A 26,473-nucleotide genomic window follows, 5' to 3' on the forward strand; every position below is an offset into this window, starting at 1 on the left:
CTCGCAATCTTTGAAGAATGTAGTAAACGATTAATAGAAAAAGTGGAAAAATTTGGAAAAACAAGATGGCCGCCATACAAACTTCGTCGGTGTCTATCTCGGAAAGTATAAAAGATGGAAGAGTGGTTTCTTGGCAAAAGATGATCAGGTCTACTCGGTGAAACAAACTCTGCATGCTCGCGGACCACTTTAGTGGTCCGCGCACCCACGCACCCTACTTTATTAACCTCAACTACCCCATTTTTACAAAAAACTATTTGGATGTCGTTTTCAGGGTTCTCTAGGGTGCTGATTTTGATAACGACATTTATTTTGAAATCCAAGATAGTGGACATGCACTTTTTAAGAAAAAAATGGTATGGGTGTCGTATCATGGGGTTTTCGGGGTGAATTGTGTGTCTTAATAAATAAATTTGGTTTAATGTAATAAAGTTAACCTAACCACGTCACGCGAGCTGCTTTAGCAGCTCGCGCACCGAGCGAAATACTAGTTATACTATATATAGCTCGATTACCACTGACTGACTGACTCATTGACATAATTGTTCTCCTAGAAAGAGAAGGAAAATGATATAGTGATGTAGAGAAGATGTGTTTGGATTCGGGAACCCTCTGGGGAAAAATTATGACTTTTCGGAAAAACAAGATGGCGGTCGATGTGATTTTTGCAGCTCCGTTGTTTTCCAACCGATTTCGTTGAATTTTGCAATCTTTGAAGAAAGTAGTAAATGATTGATAAAAAAAGTAGAAAAAATTGGAAAAACAAGATGGCGGCCGAGCCGTAGCGTTTTCAAAATTTTGATTTTTCGACCCCGAACCGCGGCGCCACAGATCCAAGACGGGGTAGTCGAGGATAACTATTTTTTCGTGTTTCGCCCACGATTATCCTGTATTTTGACAAAACGGGAGTGGTTTTAAAAATTTCAAGATGGCGGCTGTCATGGCGGCCGTTTTGTTCGAGGTACGAAAAAACGCAATTTTAAAAGTTAAATATCTCAAAGTTGGCAACATCGGAGCGATTCGGCTTCTATGAAGCGGTTGTACGTATAGACTCGAGGTATAGATCGGTGGGAAAAAATTACCCCATTTTTCGGGAAATTTCGAGATTTTCGGGAAATTGTAAAAAATCGAAATACGCACTTTTAGCAAAATCCGAGTATGAGCGATTACGTGTTTTGCTCGTACAAATGACATTTGGGTATTTTTGTCACCGGAGACTGGCAACACTGGAATTTATCAAAGTAAAAGTGATTTTCGACACGGTCTTTTTCACGGTATCCCCTTTCGCGTGGGTGCGAGCGAGAGGAAAGATTGAAATGTGATCGGGAGCGGTATATCCTGTAGTTAATAGGAAAATTATGAAACCGTGTAAAATCTTTCTGTGAAACGAGTTGGCGGCCATTTTGTATTTTTTTTAATTTTTCGAATTTTTGATCACGTTTTTGAGGCAGTTGGCAACATTTTGGAAAGTCAATATGTATGAATCGATTGTTTATCTCGGCTGGCAGTATGGAGATATGCAACCGGTGTTGCCACTTTTGGGGAGATTTTCGAGAATTTCAACTAAGAAACTCCTGTAAAATTTTGTATGAAAAATTTTTTTTTCACTGATGGTGTCGTATAGAGAACAAAAACTTAGTAAGCCAAAATTATGGAGAGAGCTGATGATTGAGGATATCGGAAACGGGTGAAGGGCCCGCTTAAGGTATTGAAGATAGGTGGGGGGTGCTCGAGCAAATGTCATTCATGACGTCATCCAATTGCCAAAAAGCTGAAAAAAAATTCAAAATGGCGAAGAAAAGATGGCCGCCATACAAATTTCGCCGGTGTCCAGCTCGGAGGGCATAAAACATGGAAGTGTGGTTTCTTGGCAAAAGAGAATCAGGATCTAAAGGGCTACTCGATGAATAGAAAAAAAATTCAAAATGGCGGAATTTATTTTTCCATACATTTTGTATGGCGATTATGAATGTCTCATTCTCCTAGAAAGAGACGGAAAACGATACATTGATGTACGGGAGATATGTTCGGATGCACGATATGAGTAGGGGAAAATTATGAAATTTCAGAAAAACAAGATGGCGACCGACGTGATTTTTGCAACTCTTTTGTTTTCCAACCGATTTCGTTGAAACTCGCAATCTTTGAAGAAAGTAGTAAATGATTAATAGAAAAAGTTGAAAATTTTGGAAAAACAAGATGGCCGCCGTACAAATTTCGTCAGTGTATATCTCGGAGGCTATAAAAGATGGAAGAGTGGTTTCTTGGCAAAAGATGATCAGGGTCCGAAGGTCTACTCGGTGGAACAAACTCTGCATGCTCGCGGACCACTTTAGTGGTCCGCGCACCCACGCACCCTACTTTATTAACCTCAACTACCCCGTTTTTTACAAAAAATGATATGGATGTCGTTTTCAGAGTTTTCCACGGTGCTGATTTTGATAACGACATTTATTTTGAAATCCAAGATGGCGGACATGCAGTTTTTAAGAAAAAATTGATATGGGTGTCGTTTTGTGGGTTTTGCGGTGAATTGTGTATCTTAATAAATAAATTTGGTTAAATATAATAAAGTTAACATAACCACGTCACGCGAGCTGCTTTAGCAGCTCGCGCACCGAGCGAATCACTAGTTGTTATATATTTTATCAGAGAACTGACCGCGAGAAAAGTCTTGTTCATGCGTTTAGCCAGTTAACACGCGCGGCCCCGATCGTGATGAGAATGTCGTCATGACAGATGAGGAAAAAGTAAAATTGATATGTACCCCCTTGTCCACGATGACTAAGCTAACTTTCAACAGGATTTTGTTAGGTTTCTTTTACAATTTACACTTTAAGAAAGATTTCTGTAATACCTAAATTTGTTTAACCTTATACCTAAGTGATAAATAATTATAATAATAATTTTTAACATAATATAATATGTAATTATAAGATGATGCCCGCGACTTCGTCCAAGTGGATTTTAGTTTTTTGAATATCCCCTGGGAACTTTTTGATTTCCGGGATAAATGGTATCCTATGCTCGGCTCCAGGATTCCAGACAACTCTGTAATAAACAGATGACGTGCGCGCCTTCATCCACGTAGATTAAGGTTTTTTTAGGAATTCCGTAGCAACTCTTTGTTTTTCCGTGGAAAAAATAGCCAATCTGTATCTTTCCCCGAGATGATTTATGTAACAAACGTCAAAATCAGGTTAAAGAATAGGCCGTAAAAAGGTAGCAGACAAATCAACAGACAGACACTTTCGCATTTAAAATATTAGTAGGGGCAATGGCAATTTGGCTAGCCATAAATGTAAAGAAAAGTACATAGTTTGCAGTCCGATTTTTGGGTTGACTTTTTCAATTACAAGTTGGATTTTCCAGCTACATGTTAAATTGTTTCGGCTATAAAATGTAATTTTATAATAACGTGGACTACAGCAACGAAGACACTTGAGACGAACTTGTCAGACTGAATTTAATGAGGCTGTCAAAAGAAAGACCATGAAAATTGGCTCAGAAACGAGTATTGTGTGCACAAAATATATTTGCATATAAACAAGGCATCATTTTTAAATATAAAGGAATGTCTGGGCGACAAAGTAGTTGTTAAATAGTGTCGGCAATGTTACCCTACTTTTCTTTTTTTTGGCGTTGCGCGTTCTTTAGTGAATATTATATTTACCATAAAAGAAAACTAACTCTACAATGCCATATATTATGTTAGTATGAAAAATGAAAGTTATTATTTTACTTTCCATTTACACCTACTATATTTACTAGTAGTTAATAATAATAATTTTGATACATATAGTCTGTTTCCTATTGGGAGATTTTAGGTACGAGTACACAATAATACGCCGCAATGGATCAATGGATCAACTTGCTTGTTTGCATGGATATAGTTAAAGGCCTGGAAAGTGAAATAGGCAACTTTTTATCCCGAAAACCTAACAGTAGGATGGAAGTTGCCAAGATATTTTATTTATTCCTTTTTAGTTTTCCAGGCTCTTATCATCATGTTTTTGAAAAGTACCTTCCTACTGGGGAACACAAAAAAAAATCCAAACGAGCGAAGCGAGTGATCAAAGCAAATCTAAATTCTACAGTCATGTCGTATACCATCAGAGTTCCAATACCACCACCTCACACCTTTCCACGTGAGTTCCACCTCACACCTTTATCATCAGAGACCATAATAATCTGTTGTTATCCAAACCACACATGGTTGTAAAATCAACTCGGGCAATCGGAAGTAGCCAAAAAAATCTGTTACCAATGTCGACAAAAAAACAACTTCAAATTTTTTTAAAAATTAATAATATTTTAGGTTAAGACGTTGTTAACTAAGTTTAAATATTATGTACAAACTATCGCTTTACTGCCAGTAAAATTTACAAATATAAAACAAGAGCGATCAAGTCAATTTATCCTTAACGATAGTACGATGAGAGGCAGTTTCAATCTATAAAAAATCTTTGAGGTAACTTTTTATGACATAATAGTACGATAGTCATTATAAATAAAGATGAGTGAGATTCATTACACGATGATGGCGTACTTAAATTATGAGAGCGTAGTAAAGTTTCTTTACAATGAAAGACCTTCGAAAATGATATATAATATTATATAAACCTTCCTTGGAAATGTTCTAAATGATAATGAAACCTGCCATGAATTCACCGAGAAGTTTAAACCCAATTTTTTTTACCAAGTTGTTACTAATAAATGATGACACAATAGCAATATGAGCTTCCATGCTTACCTTACGTCAGTTTGTATTGTTATAATAATATGACGAACTTGTGTTAACCACTTGGTTAACCATAATAATATGTAGTTTCACAAGCATGGTCAGTCAAGTAAGCGAGTATACTCTCTTTGATCCAAGCTGGCAGCCGAGTCGGCAGCAGTGCATTTACATGACAGCCAGTAACAAGCAATTTACCTAATGACTAGCGCGGTTACTATTTAAGATGTATTAAAATAGACATGTCTATAACGACTATTTTGGTCAAACACCTGAGACCGTAGATAATGGGAAAGCTGATTGCGTAGTTATATGCCACTTTTTACTACGCTTTGTAAAAAACGAAGGATGCAATTTCTCTATACGTAAAAGCAAAGTGCGCACACCCTCCTAAGGTTTAGTAAATATAAACTTTCTATTTTGTTATAAGAGCATTGAGTATTCCATAGGATTTTACGATTGACCCGATGTTTACGGAGTGGACGTAAAAATGGATAACCACCGGGGACAGAGGACGCATAATAATGTAGGGTACCTACCTAACTCTATAATAACTAGTAGATTAGGTTTTATTTAGATTACTAGTAGATTACGTTTCTTTGTTAGACATTCCGTGAAAATTGTTATAATCCATACTAATATTATAAATGCGAAAGTGTGTCTATCTGTCTGTCTGCTACCTTTTGACGGCCTAACTCTTTAACCGATTCTGACAAAATTTGGTATAGGGTTAGCTTATATCCCGGGGACGGATATAGGCTATTTTTTATCCCGTAAAATCAAAGAGTTCCCACAGGATTCCCAAAAACACATCCGCTTAACCGATTTGTATGTTTGGTACCGAGGTAGCTTGCGTCCCTGTAATTGACATAGGCAACTTTTTATCCCGGAAAATCAAACAGTTCCCACGGGATCTTTAAAAACCTAAATCCGCGCGGACGAAGTCGCGGGCATCCTCTAGTGCATAATATTTGAGAACACATTCCCCATTTTTGCTCAATGACACAGCTGTCATGTCAAAAGTACGGTTTACCCTTAAATAAGGACGAAATCGTCTTTTGAGTTTTGACATGATAGTTGACACATGACAGATGAAAGCCAGACTTTTCTTAATTCCAAGCTACTTCTAATTCTTTGATTGAGTTTGAGTTATTTGGCAAAAACGTGTGGTTTGGATGACAATAGATGATTATGGTTCCACTGATCGTCTCTGATATTCAAGGTGGGAAGTGTACATTGGAACTTTTGATGAAATAGAACAGGACAGTCGAATTTGGACTCCTCATTTGTTATGTTTTCGTGAGTATTTAAAAAAAATACATCGACAAGACCCTGATGATGAAGATGGAAGGTGAGCACTGGAATGCCACATTAGCATATGATAGGATAGTCACGTTTTGACTTATATTATTTTCATAACTAACTTTCACTTTTTTTCATAAGATCTTATTAAAAAAAAGTTTTTTACTTTTAACCATATACCTATTGTTATTTTTGTGGTAGAGTTGCGAATGGGTATGGTCATGGCAAGCTAATAAGATATAAAAATGATTTGCGCGCCTTTAGTCGATTTTCGAACACTGTTTCTCGTTTCAGTATTATCACATATATTGCTTTACTTTCCACAAGAATTTTGATAGAACTTATTAGTTACTATACGTTGTATAAACCACTATCTTGAAATTGTCTTCAGCATACGCAGTTTCTAAATACGACCTTCTATATTACATGCATATGACGATTAAAGCAATAAACAGCGAATAGAGTTTACGTCGTAAAATATAAAGTTAGACATAAATTGAGAATTTAATTGTTAACAGTAATGATTTTGTTCGCTTCCAGATGAACAGGACGAACTACGAGAATTTTCTTTCATGAGAGGCGGTAAAAGTGACAAACTAATAAAATTATGGTCATATAGTTTGCTACATTGTCTAACATAATAAATTAAATATTACAAGTATAGTTTGTTTATAGGAAATTGCGCGTTCGCTAATATACGTTTTGACACCACTATTTTAATTCATTTTCTACTGAGAGCGCGTGACTCGTAGCTTATAAAATTATTTACCTATAGATTTTCTATCCCTTATTTAAAGTTACTATCTCATGTCTGGTATAAGTACGTGACACAATAAAGGCCCTAGCTTCTATCGCACGCACTGCTACTGCATGCCGCCTTCAATAGCCGATAATTACAATGCAATTAGGTGTAATAAACGCGTAAGCACTCTTTGCGTAGACTGAGAGATAGTGATCGCTGAATGTTAGTATCTACGATATACCTGATTCATAATGAAAATTAATACACAAATTATTATAAATTCGTAGGAAAGTGTTTGTTGGCTTGTCCTTTAATCACGCAGCGAGGGAGTAACAGACAGACATGGAGAGTTATGTAGATTACTTTTATCCCGGAACATCTGAGAGTTCGTTCCTACGGGGTTTAAAAAAAATCCACACGAACGAAGTCGCGGGCCTTATCTAGTCTGGTTATCTATAAATTGCTAATTTTACCGCAGTTTTTTATTGTTTAACTTTTCTAGAGATATTTGCGCTTTGTAGAGATGAAGATATCTAGACGTAGAGTTGGAGATAGAGAAACGGTGAACACAGTTTCTAATCCAAATCTGGGAAAAAACAGATATTCAGTAAGTAGGTACCGCCTTTTGACGGATTCGGAGCGGAATGGAATCGGACACAATCTAGTGCCCAAGTGCCCTAATCGTAATAGCGTTAACAAGGACTCAATGTCAAACCTCAAAGCGCTACTTGAAAGAAATAGTAATAAAAAATCAATTTGCAGTTTTTCTTTTTCTTGAAATAAAACACGACTTAATCATTCTATTACAATTACCCGTAAGTATGCGCTGTCAAAATATGCATGTTAAATGAAGGCCCATTACAGTTTTCATCCTATAATAGCATACTTAATAGTGGTTGATGGAGTAAAAATTTTAAAACACGCAAGAAATAAGGTAACTGATGAATTTATTTTTAATGCTAATTTTAAACAAGCTTCAAGTTACCGTTTTATTAGTTAAATGATAAGTTGTAATTAGCGTCCAAAGAGTTGTTATTTCTATACCATCCAGTAATGGTTTAAACTGATTTCATAAAAAGGTGTTTCGCAGAAGAAGCACTTGAAAAAAGTGTAAAGGAAATAATAACAATTTAATGAGTACTTTGAGACAATTAATAAGTCTAATTGGTAGCTTTATATCAATTAATGGTTAAGAAACAACAAACAAGTCATTATGAAGTGGGGTCGAGAGAGATTGATGAGTTCAAGATTTCATGCAACATAGAGATTTGAGATGCCAGATGGTAAAAAATCGCCGACGATAACCACTATAATCACACTATTAATTTAAAAACTTGATTCTTTCACATATGTAAAATTGTAGATGTATATTTGAAGTCAAGAATAAATTAATGCTCACACACTGACAAGGCATCGAGTCCTCGCCTGTTTTTATTTTATTCTATTCCAGTATTATTTCCTGGTTCAATGTGTAAAAAATTTATGACTATGCGTTGATTTAAATGAAGCTCAAAGCGTGTGAATGTACACATCATAAAGGAAATAGTAACAGTAGTTAGTTACGAAGGAAAACTGCATGTTTTATGTGATGCGGAGCCTGAGGTGCGTGTGGGTGTGCAATATAAATATAATAATTTGCATTTAGCTACGTGAGAATTAGAGTAAAGTTTATTTCAAGCATCTTTAATCCATGATATTATGTTCCGCAAATAAAATTATAAGTCATGCATAGTACCAAGATTGGAAGCAGTAAAGATTTGTTTCTTTATTTGTTATCAGTAAACTCAGAAATTACTGAATCGATTTAAATAATTCTTTCACCATTAGAAAGCTACTTTATTTCAAAGTAAAAAATAATTGTTAATAAAATAGATGACATAAAATATAGACTGATATTTTATGTCATCTATTTTATTAACAAATTGTAACGATCCCTATTTTTAATCCCCGAAAAAGAGGGGTGTTATAAGTTTGACGTGTGTATCTGTGTACCTGTGTATCTGTCTGTGACATCGTAGCTCCTAAACTAATTAACCGATTTTAATTTAGTTTTTTTTTTGTTTGAAAGGTGGCTTGATCGAGAGTGTTCTTAGCTATCCAAGAAAATTTGTTCAGCCGTTTGAAAGTTATCAGCTCTTTTCTAGTTACTGTAACCTTCACTTGTCGGGTGTGTTAAATATTTTAATTTACACTTGTATGGATTAAATATAACTTAATCTCGTAACATTACCATACCCTATTGATAAGTAGACTGAATGACAAACATCATGTAAACCTTAGTGGTTTTTTCGCGGCGTGATAAATAATTAAAAAAAGGCATGTACTTATATGTGGGTATATCAAATTTCACCCAAGCGAAACCGACCGAATCAGTTAGTATTCGATATTTTAATTAGGGGTCATGAGAGGCTTTATCCCCAAACAGGCTTCCCATTCTATTTGAGTTGTCATACTCGTAAGAGCATCCAGGACTTTATTAAAGTTTAGTAAAAGTATATTACACTTGGCTCGCTGTAAAATTAAAAAAAAAAATTTTTTTTCGTAAACGTATGTACTCGTAAGTAGGTAAAGGCACGAAGAAGAAATGTGGCATAAGTAATTGTAGTTAAAAAAACACTTCTCAGACTTGGGCGCGTTTGGAACCTTCGTAGCTTTAGTTTTAAGTTTTTGTAATTAATCACCACTATAATATCATCTTTCACATCTTAATAACGGACAAACAAAAGGTGTACAATATCTAGAGTACCTATTTTGAATACATGATTTTGATTTGATTTGATACAAAATTAATTTTAATATTCCAGTTAAATCTCAACTTTAAACAGCTGTTTAACCGATTTTGAGAAAATAAGGTACAAGGTTAGCTTACATCCTGGGGACGGACATATTATTACCTATCTAATTTTGTCCCGGAAAATTAAAGTTTTCCCACGGTATTAAAAAACTAAATCCACTTGAACGAAATCGTGGACATCTTCTATTTTGTACAGAGGTAGCTTACATTCTGAAGACGGATATAGGACGGACGGATATCTTTTTATCGCGGATAATCAAAGAATTCCTGCGGGATTTTTGAAAAACATATTATATCGCGGACGAAGTCGCGGACATCGTCCAGAATTATTATAATATTATCTCCCAGAAAGTTACCGCTTCTAAATTCTGTAGTGCAGTTTCAATATCTAAAACAATAGCTTAAAGTAATACAATCGGAAGGGTTTGATACAAGTATATGCGGTAGAAGTCTAACAGATTATTTTGTATTGAAATAAATAATGAACGTCTAACCCATAATATTATCAGCCTGTTATTAATACAGCCTTCACTACACATAGTATTCGCTCTACTTTAAATGTTAGGTACACTTGCAGTAATGTTTCAAGAGTTATTTTGAGTATTTGTAAAAAAAAACATCATATTTTCATGTATTCACGCATTATCCAAGTTCGTGTATTCAAGTAACTGACTAACTAAATAAAATTTCGTGGACAGATAAATAATAATGAATGGATAATATATATATACATAAGCAAAAAATAACGAAGTCCTATAATTAATTTAACGAATGTAAATGAGACAAGGCGTTGATCTATGGTAATGAATATTTAATTTATAGTAACAAGAGTGTTAGGCCTTACATTATATTATTTTTTACGCTAATGGTATCCGTAGTTATATGTATATTATATGAATGTATCCATAATATGTATATTTTTTGTTGGTCTCTTTTGCGTTCCTATGCCACCTTGGATGAATTAACCACGAGTATTCATCAGATTGAAACGAGGTATACCTAATGCTAGTTTTGTGAAAACTTAAAACTTTGAAATAACAGTTTTTTTTTTTTATTTTCAAATTTATTATAGTATCAAATGTTAAAACTTTTTACATCTATCGATTTTCTAAACACTATTAATATAACATTGAAGTTTTTACCTATCCCAAAATTGCCCAAAGCGCCTAAAAAAGTTTCCACTTAAAAAATATTGCTTCTCTTGTTTAATTATTTGTTTGCTTGTGAGGGAATGAAGTTTAGCATGATTTTATGCATGTTGCTCACAATCAGAGTGAACTAAAGTGAGGGAACCCTCGGTTTGATCCTGAATCGACGATATGTTTAATATTAGCTTATGGTAACGTAAAATCAAAGAAAAATACGGCTACTTTAGGCCTACTTGCGTCAAATGCATTAACACTTAACATTTGACGCCTGCCAGTGACTTCGAAGTCTCGACGTTTTGTTAGAACTTCCCTAACTGTCGAGAACTGTGCCAAAATTTAATGCAAAAATATTCATGTGATTTAATGTGTTTGCTAATAGACGGCTGATAGCATCACCGCCTAAAAGTCGCGAGAAAGAAAGTAACGAGTCAATTCCCATGCCCATTAATGCCCATTTTTGGAACAGAGATACTGATTTGGCGAAATATTTAGGATTCTGACTATTTAAACCATTAAAGTTAAAAGCATCTTATGTTTAACTGTATTAAAGTTTTGAAGATATACTATTAAGATAAAAAATAGAGCAAAAATCTCATTTCATGAAGATATAAATATTCAACGGGTTTTGTTAATCGTGTTCACACATTATACTTTTACTACATAACGGTTTTGGTAATTAACAGATTTTGCTACAAATTGATCGAAATTGATTTACATTAAGGAATTGGATAGTCTTGTTCGTAATTCGTTATATAATATTATATTACATTTATTGTTTAGTAGCATGAGTCTGGCATGACTTGCGATACTTTTTTGATGATGGTACCTACATGTCAGAAACGTTCTCGCAAGTACCAATAACAACAGTACTAAGTTTCATCGCAATCGGGTGGATGTTTTAGGAACGCATGAGGGACAAAAAAATATACATTTTTAAATGCCACCTTTGTATGAACGACTCGCAGGCCAGCTGTACGTGGATAATACTTGTTATGTTAGAACGCAAATCCTAACAATAAATGTACAAAATTTTATCGCAATCAGATGAATATTCATGTCTTTAATGGCTAATACTTATTCAGTAACGGTTGTTAGACAGGTATGCGAAAATTCTTGGTTTGTGTTAATAGGTGTAAACCCATGTTTGACAAGATAGATTAATTCCAAAGTGATTGTGCCTATTATTATTTCAGAAAGGTAAATAACCTTATTAGCCTTATTGTAATGCGATCACTTGGAAGTGGGATTCGTTTGTGGTTGTTAGTTTTTTAAGGAAGCTATTTGACAAGTAAACAGCTTAGTTAGGCGTAGGGTGTAAATTTAATTAACAACGTGCACGGAACGGGCTCGGCATAGTGACATAAAATAATTACCTTAGATTAAGGCGATAAATTACTCCATACAATGTCATACTAATCCATCAGTGGCATGTCCGTTACAGGCACTAGCAAACGTAAATAATAGATAGGTACTACCTTAAATGTGATTATGGCCAAGAATGTTCTATAGCTATATTTAAGCCTAATTAGCAAAGCGGAAAGTACGATGGGAAATAGCTACTAATTATGTATAATCGTGAATGATCTTGAGAACTTCGTTTAACGATGTAATCAATCGACAATAAAGGTTGTGAGACGTTAAGAATATGAATCAGGTATTTTTACGTTAGTTAATAATGTTTGATTTTATTAAATATGTAATCAAAGACCTCTTCAAAACGTAAGATTGGCCGAGTTCTTAATATAACGTGCGAGTACATCCATACCTACGATTCGCTGATGACGTGAACACCACAAGATCTCAAGGAGATGCTGAACAGCCTAAGACACACTTCCAAACGTGTCGTTGAAAAAAACGTGGACAAACGAAGGTAATGTACAATCAACATACCTAGGGCCGTATCAAAATTATTTCTCAGTATGCATCAACTTTTGGCCAGATTATTCTACTGATAGCGGAGTCAATGAAGCCTTTTCGTCGAAAGTCCTCAGAAAAACTCCGATTTTGATGATTTTCTTTTAGAATTTTTGTTTTTTCTATATTGTTTACACGTGTAAATTAAAAAAATTATTACACCCCCGCCAAGTGAAGGTTACAGTAACTAGAAAAGAGCTGATAACTTTCAAACGGCTTAACTGATTTTCTTGGATTATATCTAAGAACACTCTCGGTCAAGCCACCTTTCAAACAAAAAAACTAAATTAAAATCGGTTCATCAGTTTAGGAGTTACGATGCCACAGACAGATACACAGATACACACGAAAAACTTATAACACCCCTCTTTTTGGGTCGGGGGTTAAAAATGAGACGGTAGATAATTTACGTAGAAAATTCTGTAACCTTTTTTTGAAGATAAGCATAGGAAACTGTGAAAAAATTTGTTGTGAATATGGGAAAAAATTGAAAGTTTTAGTAATAGTGTAGAATGTAGATGGTACCTCGTCTAAACTAGATCAAGCCTCACGAAATCAATTAACATTTTTTGTGCTTTTGGATACGGATGAGGAGGAAATCCATGACTAACATTATAAATGCGAAAGTGTGTCTGTCCGTCTGTCTGTTACCTTTTCACGGCCCAACCGCTTTGGACGCAATTAGACACAAAGATAGCTTGCATCCCGGAGATAGACTTAGACTGTTTTCATACAGTATATTTTGTTTCTATTATTTATTATTCTTTTTGTTGTAAATACAATAAAGTACTGTAATTTTTTGCCCAGATTTTTAGTACAACAATACTGCTAGGGGAGTCGGCACTGACGCTGAAACACAGGCACAGGTTACTCAAGTCTACTCTACTTCAAAAGCTAATCTTGTCTAATTAAAAATTATATAAAGCTCCAAAAATGAGGATGTCCTATCCATTTAAATAGTAGGAATAATTAGGATACTTACTCCTTTAAAAATCGTGTACTTAAATAAGTTATTGTGATATTTCTTATGATCTATAGTCTATACTAATAAATAAAATTGGAGTGTCTGTCTGTAATTTCGAAATAACTACCTCATATTAAGCTCATATGGTTATTTGAACGATACCAACACTGAATCACACGTTTTTAAAATTTTTGTCTGTCTGTCTGTCTGTCTGTCTGTCTGTTTGAAAAGGCTAATCTTCGGAACGGCTGGACCGATTTTGACGGGGTTTTCACAGACAAGTAGAGAATTGACCAGGGAGTAACATAGGCTACTTTTTTAACCGACTTTCAAAAAGGGAGTTGTGTTTTTCTACCTATGTACACCGAAATCTCCGAGATTTCTGAACCGATTTGCGTCATTTCTTTTTAATCGATAGAGGAACTTCGCGACATTGTTTCATAAAAAATTTGGAGTCCAACTCCTCAATCCTGATGCTGCAGGGGATCTGACCAATCCACGCGGGCGAAGCTGCGGGCATCAGCTAGTTATATAATATATATACAAACTTCATGTTCTATTATTGTCAAAGTGCAAGCTTTTACATAGTTGTCAGAAAGACTCATCTACGCTCCACTCCATCAGTAAGCTTGGCCCAGTCTTTGACTAAACTCAACTTACAGGACAATGCACATCGCAAATGTTACACGATTTTTTGTCCTCCCGAGGTTTTTTGTAGCCGGCACTAGCTTCTACGCCTTTTTTTCTTTCAGACGAAAGAAATTAAGGAAAACAAAATGCTATGTTCAACAATTCAGTGTCGTCTCCGCGCATAATTACCTTTTCTCAAAATGTCCTTTGACTTTGCCTGCCGTTTGGCTTCCTTTAAGTAATACACGGTACACCTATTGAAGTTTAAAAGGGAACACTCAACTAAAATAGCGGTTTATAAACCATGTCTGGTGACCTGTAGAAAGCGGGAGTCATCTTTGAAATCGATTGTTTACAGTTATATATGCTTTTAGGGAAAAGTTCACCGTCATGTGACCCAGTTGGGAGTAAGGTGCATTTCTATTTCAATTTATGTATTATTGTGGTAGGCAAAGTTTAAGTATCGTTCGATAAAAGCAAATTTGCATTAGCTCACCTCATCGGCCTATTTATACCTATTTTATAATACCTACTAGACAAAGGCCAGACAGAAGAAAGAATGTACCTAATGTCCATTACGCTGCACGCAGGTGCAGGTTGGTGCACACTGCACATATCCCATTATTTCCCACAAAAATATGCAGATTTATCGGAAGACTTGAATTATTTACATGGCATATGGAACAAATAAGACGGATAAAGACCCAAGCAAAAGCTCGCTGCTGGATCAATAAAATGACAACTTCATAAGTTCTCGCCGATTTATCATGAAACAAATAAATGGTAAGTGTGAATGCCATTTAGAGCAATAATACGAGAAGTCGCAAGGGCAGATCTGTATCAGTGGAATCGCACACAGCCAGCGACGTCCGCCGCGCGCCGCTCGGTCGCTTGCGCCGATCGCCGCGACGTCCGGCCATCTCTCCCTTTCTCTCAGGTTATCGCTCTCTCTCTCCGTCCTTCGGCGGCTCATTCCTCTTCTTCTTGCAAGGTTAAGGTTACGTCAGACGTGTTATGTTATAACCGTTGGGGCGCAGAGCGGCAAGTTCAGTGTCTCGTTGAGAGTGGCCGCGACACTAGGCTCGCGATCGACAGCACGCGTTTTACGAGGACTGTGTCGCCTGTGATATACGAACAGTGAAAAGTTCATGAACTGGGTGTTGAAATTTGTTTGAACTATCACGTGAAGCTGACTCCCAAAAATCTCCGCTAGGCCTTCTAAACTAACTTATAGGTAAGTCATAAAATATAAGAAGTTTATAGAAATTGAGCAGAAACGAATTTAAAATTACAGTTATTAAATAAATAACATTACAAAACGGCCTGGATTGACCAGCATGTCCTGTGCGACAACTGGTCTATATAATATGTTTTATAGTTGCGGCAGCTGAGTAAGTATTTACCACACTTCCTACTACGGTTCGAGATAATTAAGAGCTTTATTCTATAGTTTTACATATTAATGAGGATAGATACCCTTAAAAGAAAAAAAATCCTTTACAAGATCAATGACTCTACGCACAACGGAAAATTTTAACACTATTGGAAAACAATTTATATTTGGAGATGCTAGCAACTAGGTCACAAATCACAATACAATTTTATCACAAATTCCTACTATGGGCATGGAGTTATATTGTATTCTTTATGCTAGTGATAAAATAAGTTTAAGGAACCTAATGTATGCAGTTAGGTAATGGTCTAAATTGTAAACTATATTATAAAGATATTTTTATCATTTAATAACAGAATATATTATAATAGTAATTATAATTTTACTAGATATTTAATTTTATTTATGCAAAAAAAAAAAATAACTTATACATTTTTTCCCCCTTTTTTTTCTACGTGTTTCTTCTTTCTGTTCTGTAAGTTAACCGAGCTTTGATCATAATTATTATTATTTGAATTAATCATAATGTTCATAATATATGTATTAGGCAAAAGTGATACTGCGTTGACGCTGCACAATGTTTCGAATCAGTTTACCTTAACTAAATTTTCTGTATTACGGGTAGCAATCTTAATTTATCTTCGAACTATAATTTTCATGAAGTTACATAATATGCGGTGCAAAGCAAAGTAGGAAACAATTTTTCTTTTACTTTTCAAAATAAGCGTTGCTCTTTCAACTTCAGTGCACAATTTTTTATGAAGGCGAAAATGCTATCACATAATTCGTTCAGCTGTTGCAAATACCAACACAATATATTAGGATCCACAATTAAGTTAATTAAATAATAAAGTAGCCAGCTTAGAAATAAAAAACTGACAACACTGAAATACAGTACATTAATCAGTGTTGTCAACTTTTTATTTCTAGCGATATATCAAAGGTATAATATACAGATCAGAAAGAAACATAACGAGTGTTACCGTTAGGGGTTTGCGAGGGTTTTTGCGCATCTCGACTCACTTCGATCGTGTGTGTGTGAGATTGATAGGCTCCAGTGCACATCAAGCTACCTATTCTCAGATAACCATAGTAAATCAGAGTCCATCTCCATAGCAATTAAATAAGAAACTGTTAATTTAAAATTACATTTTTATTAGCAGTTCAGAGATAAATTTTATTTTAAACGTTTGAGGAGTCTGACTATTTAGTAACCAAATTTTACTGAAGCGCTGTATTATTAGGAATGAACTTGTTACCTTTAACATTTTTAAAAATTACATATTAAGAATAATCTCTTAAACACGATGGGAAAAAAATCACTTATAGGTAGCTACATGAATACCTACCTACTTTAATTTAATCAGAAACAATAGTCATAGCATATTGATTTTAAAATCGAAAAAGTTTAATTATGATTTTTAAAGCACTATGATTCTGTTTAAAAACAATTGCTAAGTTAAATTTAACAATTTTTTTACGTATACTTATAAAGTCACGGGTAAACGCAGTAATATAATGATAATACAGTATTTTCCTGTGCTATATTTAGCCGTGCATCGCTTCGTTCTGTAGCAGGAAGACTTTTTTGTCGATTTATTTTAAGTTTCTTCACCTTAGGGTACATGATTAATTGATGGAAAGAAACATTTTTATGCCCTCTTTCTTTAAATAAAAGCAAAAAATTTAAATTTAGAGCTTGAATCAAAAGAACTTGAACATTAAAAAAACAATAAGTTTCATAACAGGTTTTAAAGGCATATTAATCATGAACTTTTTACAAATACATGCGTTGCGTGGCTCTGTAGGTAACACGCAAAGAACTCAACATTTTAAGATTCTGTAGTATATTAAGTAACCCTTATAGCTTTGTCCAATCCGTTTATATGATTGTCCGTCTGTCTGTCTATCCGTCTGTGTATCACAGCCACACACACACACAGTACTCAGAAGGGTTTGGAGCTGTATAGTTGAAATTTGGTCCAGTCATAGTAACTTATTATTCCTTTATAGACTATATTCAAAGAAAAACTTTAAGATAGCTCCTAAACACGAAACGTGAGAGTAAAATGTATAATAACCCTTTGAGTGGGGATCTCATTGAGTAGATATTTTAAAATCAACATGAGCATTCTTTAACATTCTTTCGAAAAATAAACAAAATGAAAATCGACTTCAATAACCACCAACACTAAAAAGTAAAAAATGATTTAATTTATTATCGAATATATTATGTGAACAAGAGTTAATGTAGTTCTATAGTAACATTTTTTGAAGCCGGTGCTAATTAGCTGAACCCTCTACTTTCATACGTATTGTTTGTGACTCTACATTGGCATCTCATTGGCACCGACTCCAAAAAATGTTACTATAGAACAACATAACAAAAAGACGTTGTTGTATAAGCCTGACTACGGAACCCTATCAGATGCGTTTTCTGACACTCACTTGTTTTGTTTTTTTTTTAATTATTAAAATTTAGTAAAATAATTGTATTAAAGCTAAACATTTCAATCTTTTACTCCTATTAAATAAAATTATTACATTTTTTATACAATTTGCATAAAATACTATAATTTTTAATTATTGGACAATAGTTTTACCTGATAAAGTATTATTGAACGTAATAAAAAATTCTATGTTATGGATAGTAGTCATCATTATCATTGATTCAAATAAAAGACTTCAACGCGTTCGCGGCGCGGCGTCACAAATATCTAAGCTAACCATAGCTAGCTGCCATACATTTCACATGAAAAATATATTACTAGTTAGTGCCCGGCATGCATTGCAATGCAACTCGCGCGTCACCTAGTGTACGTTGATGGTACTCTGTCAGCAGCTTTCCCCCATGCAATGTCCCAACGACAACTAGAAGTAGAAGTAGAAGAATTTTTGGACTTAATAAAACCAAATTCGAGATAAACTCGTAGTTTAATTTATCTCGAATTTATTGAAACGTTACCTAATTAAAATAGAATAACAAATCAGGAATGTATCACCTAAATAGATCTGATTGCATACATAATTCATTTCACTAATAAACTAAGAAGCTATAAAGACAGCCGCTATAACGGAGTATGCCCCTAAATTTTAGTCCGTGTCAACCTAGGTATTTATTTAGTTTAAGAGTAGGTACAGAGTAAACTAGAGTGAGGGAATTCTCGGTTTAATCCTGAATCGACGATATGTCAAATATTGGGCAACGTGAAATCAAAGAAAAATAGGTAATTTTTAGGCTACCTAGCGTCAAATGTAGAAACATTTGACGCCTGCCAGTGACGTCGAAGCCTCGACGTTTTGTTACAAGTTACCTGACTGTCTGTGGTAGGTATCTACAAAACTTCATAACTTTTGAGGTCAGAAGTCAAATAGTGTTGCAGGCATAGGTCATTGATCTACAACGTCTTTAAGGCTTCTCTACAAAAAATCTTGGAAAATATAATCAATCTTATTTTTTTGCAGCAATAAAAGCGAAACTTACTTCCGTAAACAGATAAACCCTTAGCAAATTTATAAAGTATTTATAATGTTATCATTTTAAAGTTGAAATAAATTGCAAATATTTATCTAGATGCTCATAATTATATATAGGAAAGTAAACAGGTTCTAATGTGCTTGAGGTGATTTATTAATACAACTACAAGTTTAATGAATGCGATTTGAATAATATATTCTACTATGACGGTAGTGTGTAACCTAGGGCAATATACAGGATGAAACAGGGAACTTAAGTATACATAATATTATATTTAATTCAGAAGGTACACATAATAATAATAAGAACATTAATTATTCAGCATGTTAGTAAAGTATGCAAAAGCACTTGAAACTATATCACTAAACGCGTAATAATTAAGATGAAATTGGTCCAGGTTCTTGAAGTAGCTGCAGTAAATGATAATAAAGTTTCTTAATTTTTAATGTTAGAAGAAAATACAAACATCAATGGATAGGTTGTACCTGAAGGAGGCGTCTACAATAAATTAATGTGAATTATACAAAACTTAATAATTTAATTAGTTAGTGTTTTATACAAAAATAGTTTTACATCAAAAAGCTTAGATTAAATTATTTAGATTGATTTGAGGTAGAATATTGTATGCACTTTGCCATTGTTCGTTACAGTTAACGCCCTTTATTAAGATATGCTAACCGTCAGTATCTAAGTACTTTACACAATTGCATACAAAATTGATAGTAGTAAACGATTGGTCATAGAATAGGTACAAACGACCTGGAATGCACGATCGGGGTCGAGGGTCAGCATTAGTACAGGCCTTCAGATAGTACGCCCTGGCCGTAGTAAATTGAGACACAGACAAGGTACACTTCGGAAATAAATCCGTTTATAGCTGTTATTAGTTCTAGCCTACAAGGGTACTTTGAGACGCCATGGCGTAAAGATGAAAGTAACTAGAAACAGGTAACGAAATATTTATACGTTCAGAGAATCCGAGCTAGTTGTGTTATAAAAATTATTAAACGCTGTTTTGCGAGTTTGGTTTTACGATTTTAAAAAAATCACTCGTGGCAGATCATCTAGTAAATAAATAAAATTATTTGGGACAACCTAAAGGCCCATTTAGTTGGTAATTACACAGACTTAAAAAAAATGTTACACATTGTGCAATGAATAATAATGCCTATGATTAACACCAGAGTTAAAATACCGAAGATTTGATAGCTCTGTTTGACCCCAATGCTGACTTTATAGTAATTAAGATGGTCACGTGAAAACAGTGACGCATTCGTGAGCGCGCACCAGTAACACGCTACTCTGTGAACTATCGAGTACAAGGCAATGTAGCGTCCCAATTCAATGACTACTAACTTATTACCGGTTTGATTAAAATTGCAAATTAATACGCTCCTATCACGTCATAAGAAAACATGTTGTGGAGCGAGTACGGGAGGGGAATTTCTTACGACGGAAGTTTATCGTTAACAACTTTTCATCAAGAAAAATCTATCGGGAGTGCGAGGTGCCTCCACAAACAGGTAACAGGTTTCTGTTTACGGAACTGAACTCAGAAATTGCTGTGGAGCGAACTCTATAATAAGAAGTTATGGCACAATGGTAATTTGCGAAATTTTATATTTCCACGAAATGATGCTCGCCACTTTGTCTGCGTGGATTTAAGTTTCTGAAATCCAGTCGGAACTCTGATTTTAAGGGATGAAATGTAGCCTAGGTATATCACTTTCCAGATCTTTAACTATAGCCATGGAAAAAATCGCGTTGATCTGTTGCTCCGTTGCGGCGTGATTGATAGATAAACCAATAAACAAACACAGTTTGAATGTTACTAAATGATGCCTGTGACTTCAGCTGCGTGGATTTCAGTTTTTTTTAAACCTCAAGGGAACTAATCGTATTCGTTCATGTGGAATCAGATTTATAAAACCCGTGGGAACTCATTGATTTTTCGCGACAAAAAGAAGTCCATCCCCGGGATGGCAGCTATCTCAGTATCAAATTTCGTCAGAATCGGTCAAACGGATGAGCCGTGAAAAGCTAGCATCGACAGACAGACAGACACACTATCGCATTTATAATATTAAGCATGGATAGTAGAATGAAAACGACGCATTCAGGTAAATAAACTGAACATGATAATTAAATTTTGAGCTGCCATTACAGTTTCGATATAATTGGTAATGGCCCGCTTTATTTTTCTTTTTACTAGAGTTGAAAAACAAAAAAGTTAAGGCAGCGTCGTTCGTGTCGTGGACCTACAGTGAAGAAGCTTGTTGCTCCTATTTATATAGTATCTCTTAAAGGGCGGTACGGAGCGGTCGTGCGCGGGGTCAGGACGGATTCCATCAGGCTTTCCTTGAAGGATTTTAATTACGCTGCGACGAGTTGAACGACCTCTGTCCACTTCTATTAGGAGCGTCTGAAAAGGCTTGACAAGTCGTCTTTTTAAATTCGATAGAAGTAATTTGAAAATTGATTATTATTTATTATACTTTAAATTGGATTTTAAAAAAATTGCGGATCTCGTTAACGATAGTTTTTTTTGCTATTAAACAATTCATTTTCTATTCTATTATAATTCATAACTGGAAAAATAATAGTTCTTGTTTTAAGATAATGTATTTTTATATTTATGAAGGGTTGATTTGGGAACCCATCTTATTATTATATCCCAAGAAAACCTCTACTATTATCTATATTCTCTAAAAAAAAACCAAAGCATGGGTTTTATTGCATACGATTATGTGACCAATGGAAAGAGGTCACGGTTCTCAGCATTGAATACGACTAGGAGGAAGAAAGTGACTTAGAAGGCATTTGTCTGGTGGCTAGTTACTCTTGGTGGCACGGTTTTGTTAAAAACCGTGCCACCAAGCGATTTAGCGTTCCGTACAAACCAATAAGTGGTATTAGTTTAATGTAACTGCCTGCCCCTTCCAAATTAGCCCGCTACCATCTTACGGCTACATATTTGCACCAGGTGAGATTGCAGTCAAGGGCTAACTAGTATTGTAATAAAAAAAAACAATCATTCATTAATCCACACTTTAAAGAATATAAACTTAGTTTTAACCGATTTCGAATCAGGATGAGATTTTCAATCCAGCGCATGTTTTTTAACGAACTAAATCTGAGCTCAACATTTCATAATTATTTTTTACGATTTACTTATCAGTAACTCTAAACGCAAATATAAGTGCTTAGTAATAACGCTGCTGAGCCAGACAGTGGTAAAGCGGTCAAGTGTGTGTTCTCATACGACGCACTTAACCAGTCTCAAGAATCCAACTTGTAGTATTTCGTTCGGCAGGTGCACGCACAATGGGAGTCTATGCGAGACATGTATTAGTGGTATTATCGTCATCGTAAAGATTAATAAAATATCGGCTTGAAAAGGTACTTGAAATAGATTTTATGGGAACGATAGTTAAAAACTAAGATAAAGATCCTACCTGAATAACTCTTAAGTTGCAATCTCGTAACTGCATATAAAACTGGCTAATAAAATAGGAAAAGGTATATAAAATAAAGGTAAGTATGTTTTACTAGAAGATGCCCTCGACTTCACCCATTTGGCTTAAGGTATCTTAAAATCACGTGGGAACTCTTTGATTTTCCAGGAAGAAAAGTAAGTAGTCTATGTCCATCTCCGAGATGCAAGCTATCTCTGTTCCAAACGTCAAAATCGATTAAACATATGGGCCATGAAATGCTAGCTGACAAACAGACACACTTTCGCATTTATAATAACATTATCTTATTACTATCGTTATAATTTTTGGTATAGAGTATTTTTTTTTGTATTGTATAGAGCAAACGAAGCTAAAAGTAAAAAATAATTTACTGAAGACAAAAATAACAGCGACAAATCGTAATACTGAATTGGCTCGAACGGTTGCTAGGCGTCCTAATTGGTGCTAAAGAACACTATTTAGAAAACAATCACAAAAAAACGGCTGTCACAAAATTGTGCCAAACAAACTATCAATAAGTAGACCTTCACCTAACATACTTGAATAACCGTATTTCGTTCCAGATATTTTTTCGTAAAAATCGATGCAAAAAACGACACTTGAGACCGTATAAAGTAAGATGAGAATGTAGAAAAGCTTCTAAAATAAGGATAGCGTGGGTGTGGTTTTGCTGAGTCATCGTTAACACGGTTAGTATGCCCAAATATTAACAAAACAACATATTATTAACTGGTAATTTTGGGCACACCGTAACAAGGCATCATTAGACCAATGACGAATAGCCAAAGAGGTACCTTTGAAAACTCGTAAACCTGGTTTTTGACTGGCATCATTTTATTTTCGTGTGAAAAGTATTTCATAAATAAGCGCGGAATACTTTACCGTAAAAATCGAATGACCGACAAACACAAACGTTTAAGTGAAATTACTTTCTAAAATTTTTAAAAGAAAGTAAAACCACTAAAATTAAATGAATAGTGTGCAACAAAGTATATTAATAAATTAAATGGTCACCCGTAACCGTGACAAATTTTGAATTCTTGTGTACAAAATAGTGCAAAATCACGTACTGTTCGGTATCGCTTTCAAAAGGCATGCGATAAAATCCATGAAATTAGTGGTATATTGTTATCTTTGTCCTAGATAGCGTCGGTTGGACTAAATTATATTTGCGAAGGCGCACATTACGCCGTAAATCGGAATACCGTGTGAGTTCGAATGGGGAAGGAGGCTTAAAGCGCTTCATAGTCTATAATATGCTGGAAGTGGAGCGGTCGCTTAAATTGATTGTGAGCGATACACGCGAATCGTCTAATAAAATCACTAATGGAACGGTACCGATGGCGTGCGTCGCATAACGGCTCGGCTGTGTGCTCGCTCCCACGACTAACGCATTATGCAACCTGTGTGTGCAGCGCACAAGTCGACGAACACAATGCGAGCCGAACGCGGTCGCGATCGCATTCCCGGCGAAAAACAGCCACCGTAAGTGAAAACAGATGATCGCTAACGCTCTATTGATATACCGCATTGTCACGTCTCCCTGATGCCACTCAATCACATGAGAAACATCTCCCTGCTACAATAATTAATTTAATCACTGTATCTACATATTATTATCAAGATCAGTATCGGCTTAGCGAAAAACGCTTATTTCCTTTATGTATTCATCTCGCACCTACGGTGTAAATAATACCTGACTAAGAATTCCTGATAGTCTACAGTAAAGACGAGTAAAAGTACATTATAAGTTGGAGATTCACTGAATAGGCAATCAATTTTCAACTTACAACGAAGATAACTATTACTGACATTCAAGCAATTAAAGGTTCTACTGCACGTTTGTACTGTACGGCTTTACATGCACTCTAGGAATGAGTACCTATTTAATTATTTTAACGCTAATTTAACTATCTAATGAGCATAAAATAAATAAAATATTTAAAGTACGTAAACGTATCATCATTAAGGCAGGAGACCAATAAAATTCTTCTTACGTATTTTACGATTTGATAACATTTTGTACATTGTTATTTATGTACGTATTTTATTTTGTTAGATAAAAATGTTTAAAATATTGAGTTTAAATAATATTTCCATTTAGTTTTAACGGAGCGCATCGCAAAAAAACCTATACTTAGAGTAAAAGTATTTTAACAAGATGTATTTCGTACATTTAATACATACATTTTGCAAATTTAATCGAAGAAAGAAAGAACAAACGTTTATTCTTTGAAAGTTGAAGGAAGTTTTATTATCGACTAGCTGTGCCCGCGACTTCGTTCGCGTGGAATAGCTCTCAGCGCGCTTTATATAGCCACGGACGCTCAGGCGCGAGGCGTGTAGTACGTAAAATGTTCGCCGTGATTCTTTAAATTGACATAACTTTTTTATTTATGAACCGATTGACATGAAATAAACACTAAATGTTAAGTGAAGCTTACTACAATATATTAATGAAAACCGTATCTAAATCGAATAAGCCGTTTCTGATATTAGGGTGCACAAACACACAGACAAACAGACAAACAGACAAAAAAAAATTAATTACAATTTCGGGTTCGGCATCGATATAATAACAACCCCTGCTACTTTTTTTTTATATATTTCCATTGTACAGACACCACTTTTCTACAATTTTATTATATGTATAGAATAGATATATAAGACTATAGAGTCCAAAACAGTTTTTTTGTCTGTCGTTCTGCCTGTCTTCCCGCGCAACACACTCAGGTTTAAATCTATAGAGCGCACTTTGACTATGTTTAGACTTAAGTTTCAGATAAAACGAGACAGATTTATGCCAGCGGTATAACGCTGTCTCGTTTTAACAGTGTCTCAAGTCTTAGCAAAATCAAAGTGCGCTCTATAGATCTCAACCTGAAACTACTGAATGGATATGTATATCCTGAATAACAAAGGGTTCTTTCGGAATACGGGATGAATGAGCATTTTTGACGATGTTACTCCATGTCTCCGTCAAACTAGAATTTTCAATAATCCTCTTAAATTCAGCCAATATCTGATGAATACCTACTAACGGAGATTGAGGACGAAACTCCTCAACGGATAACAGCATATTACATTGGGTATGTGGTTTTGTCGGTGATTTTAGAGCAAATCGTATGTACAATGACCTCAAAATGATTTTGTACGTTAACTCCGTAATTTTGGAGAACAGTAGGCGTAGGGTTATTGCACGGTCTGTAGCGGAATTTGGTTGCGGCAGCCCGTGACCGCAGCCCGAAATGCACGATCCGTAAATTAGTCAGGAGCTTCTTATGTATCTTTAGATTACTTGCGGTGAAACTTAGCTTTACATTTCACACTTCAATTACGGAGAGTCAGTATGTGACCCAAATATGCACCACGCTCCGAGCCTATTTGGTGTGGTATGGATGTGGAATGCCATTTGCATTGTGCCGCTATTTCGCATTACAGTATTGCACATATAGAAACTGTTTTTTAAGTAAAAAGCAAACGCAAATTATCCATCATCATCCGATAGATGTCCACTGTTGACATGGGTCTCTTGTGGAGACTTCGAAGGTCTGAATTCAGCGGTTCCCTGCGACTCGTTTGTTGTCGTCTGTTACCTAGTGAGGGATTTTCCAATGCTGAGCATTCTGGTACGAGGTCACCATTCCAGCACCTTTAGAACCCAACGTCTATCGATTTTTCGAACTTGAAAGACGCAAAATATCATCACCCATCGCCGGCTCACACACAGCACGGGTCTCCTCTCAATATGAGAAGGGTTTGAACATAGTCCACCACGCTGCCTAGTGCCTAGTCAAGTGCGAATTCGCAGACTTCACACATCTTTGGTAACACTATGGAGAACTCTTAGGCATGCAGGTTTCCTCTTGGTGTTTTGCTTCACTATTTATTTTC

The 26,473-nt window shown here is 35.2% G+C and overlaps 2 protein-coding genes across 3 annotated transcripts in view; one reads left to right on the plus strand and one right to left on the minus strand.

Annotated features, from left to right (window-relative positions):
• Positions 1 to 26,473, minus strand: part of LOC123869153 (autophagy-related protein 16) — a 231,213-nt gene that overhangs the window by 138,048 nt on the left and 66,692 nt on the right. The gene's annotated exons all lie outside the window — the stretch shown is intronic.
• The window catches only part of LOC123869152, a 62,415-nt gene continuing 51,158 nt past the window's right edge, over positions 15,217 to 26,473 (plus strand). Inside the window, exon 1 of the mRNA XM_045911912.1 lies at positions 15,217 to 15,466. The gene's annotated coding sequence lies outside the window, so the exon portion shown is untranslated. The remainder of the gene's footprint in view (positions 15,467 to 26,473) is intronic.

This window comes from Maniola jurtina, chromosome 10 (assembly GCF_905333055.1).
Source record: "Maniola jurtina chromosome 10, ilManJurt1.1, whole genome shotgun sequence".
Lineage (NCBI taxonomy): Eukaryota > Metazoa > Arthropoda > Insecta > Lepidoptera > Nymphalidae > Maniola > Maniola jurtina.